This window comes from Pleurodeles waltl, chromosome 2_1, assembly GCF_031143425.1.
Source record: "Pleurodeles waltl isolate 20211129_DDA chromosome 2_1, aPleWal1.hap1.20221129, whole genome shotgun sequence".
NCBI classification, from domain to species: Eukaryota; Metazoa; Chordata; class Amphibia; order Caudata; family Salamandridae; genus Pleurodeles; species Pleurodeles waltl.
The window spans coordinates 287,382,829-287,392,692 of record NC_090438.1 but is presented as its reverse complement, the minus strand read 5'-3'; positions in this window follow the sequence as shown (position 1 = coordinate 287,392,692).

Genomic DNA, 9,864 nt, shown 5'->3' with positions numbered 1-9,864 from the left:
GTATCACTTACTAGGGACTTACAAGGGTGGCTGAAGTGCCAATACATAGTACAGTTTTGGAGAAAGAGATTTGGCCCTGGGAACCTGTTTAAAATGGTGCCAGGGCACTTACAGTTTGAAACCACATTATTTTCACAGAAAAAAGTGGGGTGCTACCATGTGAAAAGAGGCCCTTTCTCACACTGAGTACAATAAGTTGCCCATTCATATCTGTTCCTAGCGCAGTTTGCCTTCAAACTGTTTTTAAAAAACTGTTTATAACCTTTTCTGATTTGCCTACTATTCGCCTATCTCTGGATTAGGCTGGCGCGATACTTCTGTTGGAGTGAACTGTCTGTGCTTTAGCAAATGTTGATAACATAACAAGTGAATAAAAAGCCGAGAACTCCAGAATGGTACAAGGATGTTTTTGCACTGGATTAAATCTAATACCCATGAGTTTGAAATTCATTGGGTTCAATAACTTCCATCAATCACAAGTTTTGCAGGGAAAATAGCCTGTAATGTATAGATTTGAATGCTAACAGAACTGAAACTTTGCATGTTGCAGTATTTATGGGACATTTTCACCCTGTAAATTCCAGTACGTTTAACCTGTCAAACATCATGGGGAGATGAGAAGCTCGTTGATTTGACTAATGTATCCACAGTCTGATTTAAAGAATGTTTCTGTGTCACAAATTGTGTCTTTATTAACATGCATTATTCTTCTTGAATGTCTAATGTTGTTGATGTTAAGTAGAGAAACCTTGTTTTATAGATTTTGGTCAACCTAATGTGTTTATTTACCTTTATGATTTGATTTTGCACACTATTTACGTGACGACTTTGGCTTTCTGGTTATAAAAAAAAGCTTTGAAACAATTTGTTGATTGGAGCTTTCTTCTGTGGCCAAATGGGTCAGAGTGTTTACATTTGTTGTATGGGTTTGAATGGGTTAAGTATTGTTACCACACTCTTCACTGGGTCAAAAGATCCCATGGACCTTGGAGAAGCGTTTTCGAATCCTGTGAAGGATGAGAAAAATGCATTAGCACCTCCTTAGAATGTCTATAAACATGTTGCGTGTTCCGCCTCCTTCCTAGTAGCTATATCCTTCAGCGCTTGTGCACCCACCCTCTAAAATGTATTGCTCTGGAAATTTATTTTCGAAGATACTTATTTGCGCCTTAAAACTGTGTTGGCCTTTTTGAAGAATTATCCACACCAGGTTTTTATTATAGATGGTAAAGATGGGCCATAGAGCTAACGCGCCCTTACCCTACTTTGGTGCGGCATGCACCGCCATTTATAAAAAGACAGTTAACATTACTGTACTTAACGAAACCTGACATCATTTACTCAAACACATTTCAGCATCTTGCGGTCTTGAGCGCGAACGTCCCAGCTGTTATTAATTTTCTTGATATTTCTAAAAAACAAAGTGAAGAGAAAATAAAGTCGCTGCTTTTGTGGCAAAAGTTATTAGTGCTAGCATTACAGGTGCTAACTTCGCGAAGAGAAAAGTTTGGTCAACATCATAACAAGCAAATCCGAAAAGTTGACTGCATACTGAGGAAATTCAGGAGATAACATTTTAGAAAAGGCTTTGTCATTTTCTCAAGTGCTTGTTGAAAGAAGCCACAGCTCGTATCTTCTGTGAGCTGGATGGAGCGCGTTTCTTATGAGAGGATTCTAATAAACCCTGTGACCATGAAATGCGGGTTTCAGTGTTTCCGAGGTAGTGGAATAACAACCATGCCCCCGAGTAAGTTGCTTACCCAGGGTGCAGATATATTGCTCATATCCAACACTCTGTAAAATTTACTTCGATTAACTCTCTCAAGCTGCGCAGCTAATAAAACAAAACTTTAAAGCACGCAAGACGAGTGCACGAAAGCTTGCAGGCCTTTGCACATAATTATTCCCTCTCATAAAGAACAATAATGAACTACTGTTTGAGCATTAACACGTTGCTGTGCAGTCTTCATGTTCCAATATTTTCTTTTAAATCTAAGGCTGCCAAATTTTAATGCTGAGCCACAAAATCTTTTCATTCGCTCATTTTTCATGGAAAAAAAATCTGTCAAAGGCAGCCTTACAGAAAGGTTACTTTGTGAAGACAGGTGCGGATTGTCTCGGATTTCACAGTCTGTGGGCCAGTCTGAAAGCGGCCAGATGTGCCAGGGCTGGATCCTGCGAGTAATAAAAGCTGAGCTTGCGGTTGTCTAGCTGCAGCACCGCGAGCTCATTCTTCGGCGCCTCTGCCCTGCTGTCCGCGCGCACCCTTACGCCAGCTGCTGTATTACCTCAGCACGACGCAGGGCTTCCCTAATGTATTTCTCTCCAGCGCGCTCCCTCGCCTGCGCACACACAATGGGCCCTTTTCACGTTCTGGCTTGCTGGTGACTGTAACTTTAGGGGCTTATTTTAATCATGCAGTGCAGTCTGCGGGGCGGGTTGGAGACCGCTTAATGATATATTTTAGCAGTTTCAAGGACTGTACTTTATGGGACCGAATTGCATCAATGACTAGATTTGATATATTGCTTCATACAGCAAACGTGCCGTTTCTAGGCGCCTTACACAGCCCTTATTACCAAATGTAATGCTACTCTATCGACGTTTAAGGATTGAAGGGCGCGTTGACCTTAATTAGATTCGAACTGGCAAGTTGCGGATCATATTAGATGTCAGCTAGAAGTTTCAACTCACTTATAGTCATATGGCTAATGCTCGCGGTTTAAAATGCTTTAGAAAGGCAGGCAATATATTTTAAAATATGAAGGTCTTTGCCACAATACATTATGTCACCAGATGTGGGATATTAAATGCGTTTTCGATAAACACGAATAACTGTATTAATTATGCAGCTCCTTGTATCCAGTGTAGATGAAAAATACAATTTTTCTGAACAGTGATCCTTTAAAATTGATGGTTGATGGGTTGCCAGATTCATGTAACATTATGGAACACAAATGTCCCAGTATGAGGTGGGGAAAAGCAAATTGCATCAATACATTTGATAACGCGTCCCTTTATGTCAATTTTATACACATTAGGACTCGTTTTAGGCTGATGAATCTTTTGACCCAGTGGTGAGACACCGTAGAACGAGATAACTGATCAATATGTCAAGCAACATATCAATGGCGTTATCAACGTATATCACCACAATGGGGGTCATTCTGACCTTGGCGGTCCATGACCGCCATGGCGGAGTGCGGCGGAAGCACCGCCAACAGGCTGGCGGTGCTTCCTGGGCGATTCTGACCGCGGCGGTAAAGCCGCGGTCGGAAAAGGGGAACCGGCGGTTTCCCGCCGGTTTCCCGCTGGCCCAGGGAACCCGCCTTGGCGGCGCTGCTTGCAGAACCGCCATGGGGATTCCGAGCGCCTTCCCGCCAGCCTGTTTCTGGCGGTGTCCACCGCCAAAACCAGGATGGCGGGAACGGGTGGTGTGGGGCCCCTGGGGGCCCCTGCACTGCCCATGCCACTGGCATGGGCAGTGCAGGGGCCCCCTAACAGGGCCCCACAAAGATTTTCACTGTCTGCTGTGCAGACGGTGAAAATCGCGATGGGTGCCACTGCACCCGTCGCACCCCTTCAACTCCGCCAGCTCCATTCCGAGCCGGCTTCATTGTTGAAGGGGCTGTCCCGCTGGGCCGGCCGGCGGTCTTCTGGCGGTCGCCCGCCAGCCCAGCGGGAAAGCCGGAATGGCCGCCGCGGTCTTTTGACCGCGGAGCGGTCTTTCGGTGGGAACCGTTTGGCGGGCGGCGACCGCCGACCGCCGCGGTCAGAATGACCGCCAATATACTTTACTTTGGATAAAGACATTTATTAAACTGTCGGCGCAACCATGACCTTTCAGTCAAGAATAACCACACCTTTATTGGAGTTTTGTGAATTTTATTCCCTATTGATTACAATCTAATAATAGAAGTGTCAATCTCAAAACCAAGAAGCAAATGAGCAAAGTCACAACACAACGGCTATGATAAGACTTCAATAATGCAAAGATCACAAACATAAGAGCACCAACATTAGATATGCATAGATCAGAGTGCATAGAATATCATATACGTCTCAGTTCAGCATAGCACAATGTCAGTCACGTCTATTTGCGTCAGTCAAAGTGATCACCTAGCCTAACCACTGATTAGCATCAGCATGTTGGACTTCATGCAAAATAATTTTGAACACAAATTTGGAAAACATCTAACTAAGGTCTCTATCCAAAAATACAGCAGTTTGTACTTAGAAAGGAAAAGCAAACAGACAAATTACAATAGCATTGTCATAATTACCCTCCTCGGAATAAGTCGCATACAGGATCAGTCTTCGTCTTCAGGACATCAGTTAGATCGCCGTCAGTTTACTTTCATCTAAGGACGCAACACTTCCCTCATAAGGAGGAGAAGTGTAAAGGGGCAGTCTATGAATGAAGATGGTTTTGTCTAAGTCTCAAATCACCAAACAGAGTGACAGAGTTTCTGTATGCAATCGATATCATTCCCTACCTAATTCCCCAACTCTTCTGTGTCATGAGTTTTTATCCCTTTTTCACAATACATTCCCCCAAAATTCTATTGGATATTCACTATACCCCACTATCTTTAGCCTATCAAATTATACATTAGGTAATCCAAATTGTCACCCCACAATAAATTATAACGTTTTGATTGGTCTTCATAATTGACGTCTTCGTAGGTGGCACATCTGGGGTTACTTCATCCTTTGGCACGTTCTTCAGGTCAAAAGTTCTCTTTTCCATGGTTAAACGTCCTTGGATATTTTTACATTTGTTGCAAACGTATAAAACTTATACTAAGGCAGCTAGCATGCGGATGGGAACAGAGCAAATCTTGCAACATAAAACAAAAAAAAATAACACATGCTGGGTCATGGCCTTTTACGAGTCAGCACACTGGAAAACAGAAAAATATGCTTTAATATGAGAGCTACACGGCTAAAACTTCAACTCACGCTAACTTAAGGCCTATGGGTTCTAATGCAATCCTAGTAGGTATTAGCATATTCAATTAATCATAATGCAAGCAATTATTTCTTACAGTCGACATTAGTTTATGTGCACAATAGTAACTTCACACTTATAATCATGTTAATAATACATTTAAACAAATAATATTTTATGATCGTTTTTGTATGCAGCATTGTTAGGGATAAGCATTTCACATCTAATATATGTAATATTTAGACTATGCTCTCTCAGTCCCTCCTCTGATGACGCTCGTCATCACACAAATCTTTCTTTTGACTTTTGACTTTTAATTTTTCACCTTGCGCATAATGCGCATTTCATCATCCTGGCCTTTATGTGAACTTTCCCAAATTTCATTAAACATTTTGTCTCTTTCACTTTCTTAATTTCTCCTGGTTCTTTTGGTCCAATTTCTCTTTATTTTGTCATTAATTTTGCATGTCCCCCATAATCCTAATAGACATACCAGAACAATTAATAGACCCATCAATATTTTTGCAAGTACCCCATTCCAAATGTTGGTAAACCAGCTTCCCACTCTGGCAATTCCCTTTCCAAATTTCTCCCAAAAACCGAGTTCTTTCAAATCCTTCAAATCTGTACTATCTCTAGTAAGGTTAGTAAGCATACTTCTAATCTTCTTACTGTTATCTGGTTTAAATGAACAACAATGACGCTCATTGAGCATCTTGCAGACCCCTCCACTTTTAGCTAAAATGATGTCTAAAGCAAGCCGATTTTGAAGAGTCATAGCTCTTTCTGCAGCAAGTTCAGTATCCATCAGGAGTATAGCCCCTGTAAAATTTGTCAGCATGTTGTCCACTATAGTAGACAACTTTTGTATCTTCATAGAATTCAAGATAACCCCTACTGATGGGACTATAGCTCCAAATATATCACCAATGACAGCTGCCACTGATTCTCGTTTCTGTCTGGGATGTTGTAATTCAGACGTCTTAGGTATTTGCTTTAGGTCATCAATTTGGTTAATCTTTGGGAATACTATCCCCAAATAACATGTCCCATACCATCCCTTAGGGAGACGGTAATAAGCATTTAGCTCACAGATGTAATAGATTCCAGGAATCGCTGGATCTTGTCCATTTAGCATTAAGGTCCATTTATTCTGAAACAAAAACACATGCCTGCATTCACTCGTTCCCACAAACAAATTATCCTGTTTAGATTTTGGCCTATATATACAAAGCCTACCTACATGTAATGCGTCTATAGCTAATTTGCCTTGTGTCTTGATTGCAGTGTAAGCATAATCATTTGCGTATGTGCGTTTCTCTAATCCTTTTTTCTAATCTTTCTTTTAATGCTTTTCGTCTATCATCTGTGTGATCTGAGAAGCTCTTCTCTACAGGCGATAATAAGCAAGTCAAATTATTGCGATGTGCATAGGCAGTTCCAAATGTAAGCATCGGCTCAAAGAATCCCCTAACTATTTTTATATCATGTTCCTTAGCTAACTTGTTTAAAAATTCAATCACAGGCACAAAAGAAAACACAACATCCAAATTTGAATAAAAATATTGCACATGCTCTTGATTATAGAATCTTGTTAATAGCAAGCTACAACTAATCCCGTAGGTGAAAGGGAGGCTATGATAAGTACCCCCCTCCTGCACAGATGAAGGAATTTTAGTACATACATAACAATCTTTCGCATCCATAGTTTCCACATACTCGTTTAGTAAGTGATAGAAGACATTAGTTTAAAGTTCCCCCTTTGCATTAGTTCCCTCATGCATGTGTCTTGCGTCTTGCTCAAATCTCTCCCATGGTGTTAGTGTGGTAGTTTCAGGTTTTGAAGTAGCGTTAATAGTTTATTTCTCTATCCATGGCATTCCTACAATCACTCCCACAATTATTACTGCACACACAACACCTATTATAAGACCTAACCAATCGCACACTTTACTTCCCTTGCTGTTATTTCTATTATAAGCCATGTTTATATAGAATCAGACAGTAGAGCAACAATCAACTAGAGGATAGTTCAAATTTTCTGTCTTTCTGCGTTTATTTACAGCTTCTTCACTCACTCCAGGACCTCTTGTCAAATTCGGTTAGCAGCTTGTCGTAATCAGGTTTAAAGTAAATCCAGTTTTAGTGTCACTTCCGGAAGTTTATAATGTCTTTTTTCAGTTTCAAAATTTTCCAAAACTTAACCAGGCTTCCCTCGGATTCGTTCAGGTACCGTAGTATTGGCCTAGTACTTCTCGATCAAAGCAGAATGCTAGAAATTCTTGTTGCTATTCGGAAGTTGTAGCATATGCCCATTCAGGACCCGTATATCTTCTGTTTGCGATTCTTTTTCTTTTTAACCTTCACTCACCCTGTTGTTCTCCTTCACTCAGATCATCCACTCTAGATGTATTGTTCTCTTCAACTATTGTGTCATTTGATACATCTCTTATCTTGAAGAGTGGCTTATCTGGCCAATTGTCGCCTCTATGGGTCTTTTCTCGATGTGTCCTTTGAGGACATTGGACAGTACCCTCCTCTTGTGATATGGTGTTTTCTCTTGATGAACCTGCAATTGGTTCAGGAGGTTTTGATATGTTCTGATTCCTCTCTACAATTTCTCCTTCTTTTTCTTCTGGTTCTGTGCAGGGTTCGAACTCTAGCCCGTATCCGTCTGCTTCTGGGAGAACCTCTCCTTGACTTAGTTCTCCTGTCGCTTCTTCTGAGATAGGCACTCTGTCACCTCTCTCGAACTCATTGACTGTTTGAGGGACAAGGCTGTTCTCAGTGGGCTCTCCGGTAGTCTCAGTTTCTTCTTGACTGTTCTCTGGCTCTGAGACTTCTCTTTCTAAAGTTGTTGTGCCGGAAACTTCAAGTTCCTCTTCAACAGGACACGTTACCCTTTTTGTATGACTGGCATGTATCCAGTCGGGAACCCCGGCACACTTTACAGCAGTAGTAGTCATCAATATTACTTGATATAGCCCTTTCCAACGTGGTTCTAGACACGATTTTCTCACGTGCTTCTTGACAACCACCCAGTCACCAGTGAGAGAAAGAGCGAATCACATCAGCCAAACCTTTGCAGTAATCCAACACCATATCATCTGTAATATTCACTAGCGCATTTGCAGGTACTGCTGGTAATCTCATAGCTCTGCCCATGAGGATTTCATGGGGGGATAGTCCTGTTTTCTTGTCTGGGGTGTTTCTCATTGACATCAGCACTAGAGGCAAGGCATCTGGCCACTTCATGTTAGTTGCTGCACACATTTTTGCCATTCTCGATTTCAAAGTACCATTCATTTGCTCTACTAGTCCTGATGCTTCGGGGCGATGGCTACAATGCAGCTTTTGTTCAATGTTGAGTGCAGCACACAGGAGTTTAATCACCATATTGTTGAAGTGTCTACCCCTATCCAATTCTATAGAAACCGGAAACCCGAATCTTGGTATCAGTTCCCTGAGTAGTAGTATGGCTACTGTAAGGCTGTCATTTCTACGTGTGGGATATGCCTCAATCCAATGACTGTAAACACACAATCACCAACACATACTTCAGTCCTCCACAAACAGGCATTTCAATAAAATCCATTTGCATTTTGTTAAATGGACCTCCAGCTCTTCCAATACGGCCCAAAGTTACCACAGTTCCTTTTCCTGCATTCATCTGTTGACAGATAATGCATCTGTGACAAGTAATTTCTGCGGCATGTCTGAATTTTGGGTTAAACCAATCAATTTTAAATGACCTAATCATGGCGTCCCTTCCCAGGTGTGCCTGCCCATGGTAGAGTCAGGCAAACTGGGATAGAAGGCTGTTTGGCAAAACTAATTTTCCTTCCTCTGAAACCCATAAATCATCAGCTCTCTGCACACATTGCATTCGTTGCCAAGAGCATTTTTCTTCCTTACTTGCACGGCTTTGTGATGTTTTTAGTTCATCCAGTGTGTCAACTACCCGCAATGCTAGATTCAAACATGTGTCATTCTCAGTTTGTGGTAACAATTCCCACTGTTCCTTAAACGATATACAGTTTAATGCGCAGAATCTTGCGACTTGATCTGCATAGCCGTTTCCCATGGACACAAAGTCTTGTGATCTAATGTGAGCACTGCATTTCACCACGGCAATTTCAAGAGGTAACTGAATCGCATGCAACAAATCCTTTATTTGTTCACCATTTTTCACAGGAGAACCAGATGAGGTCATAAAACCCCTCTGTGACCAAAGTTGGCCAAAATCATGTACAATTCCAAATCCGTATCTGCTGTCAGTATAGATAGTGACTTTCAAATTTACAGCTGCGTGGCATGCCTTAGTAAGGGCAATCAGTTCTGCCACTTGTGCGGAAAACACTCTTTCGAGCCAGGAGGCTTCGACGATGCCAGTTATAGTACATACCGCATAACCAGCTCTCAGTGTTCCGGCAGAGTCTCTAAGACAGGACCCATCAACAAACATGATGAAGTCATTTTCTTTCAATTGAGTGTCCTGAATATCTGGACGAGGTTTGGTGCACAATTCAGTCACTTCAAGACAATCATGTTCAAATTCTTCCCCGTCTTTGATTTCAGTTTTTTCATTAGGTAGTAAAGTTGCCGGGTTCAGTACAGTGCATCTCCTAAGCGTGACATTTGGTAACCCCAGTATGACCGTCTCATACCTAGTAAGACGTGCATTTGTCATGTGCTGAGTCTTAGTTCGAGTTAACAGAATTTCAACTGAATGTGGAACCATTACTGTTAGAGGGTATCCCATGACTATGCCTTCACATTGTAAAAGGCTCTGACCAACTGCTGCAACTGCACGCAAACAACCCGGTAAGGCTGCTGCAACAGGGTCCAAGGTAGCTGAAAAATATGCTACAGGGCGATTTGCATCTCCGTGGACCTGTGTTAAGACAGACAAA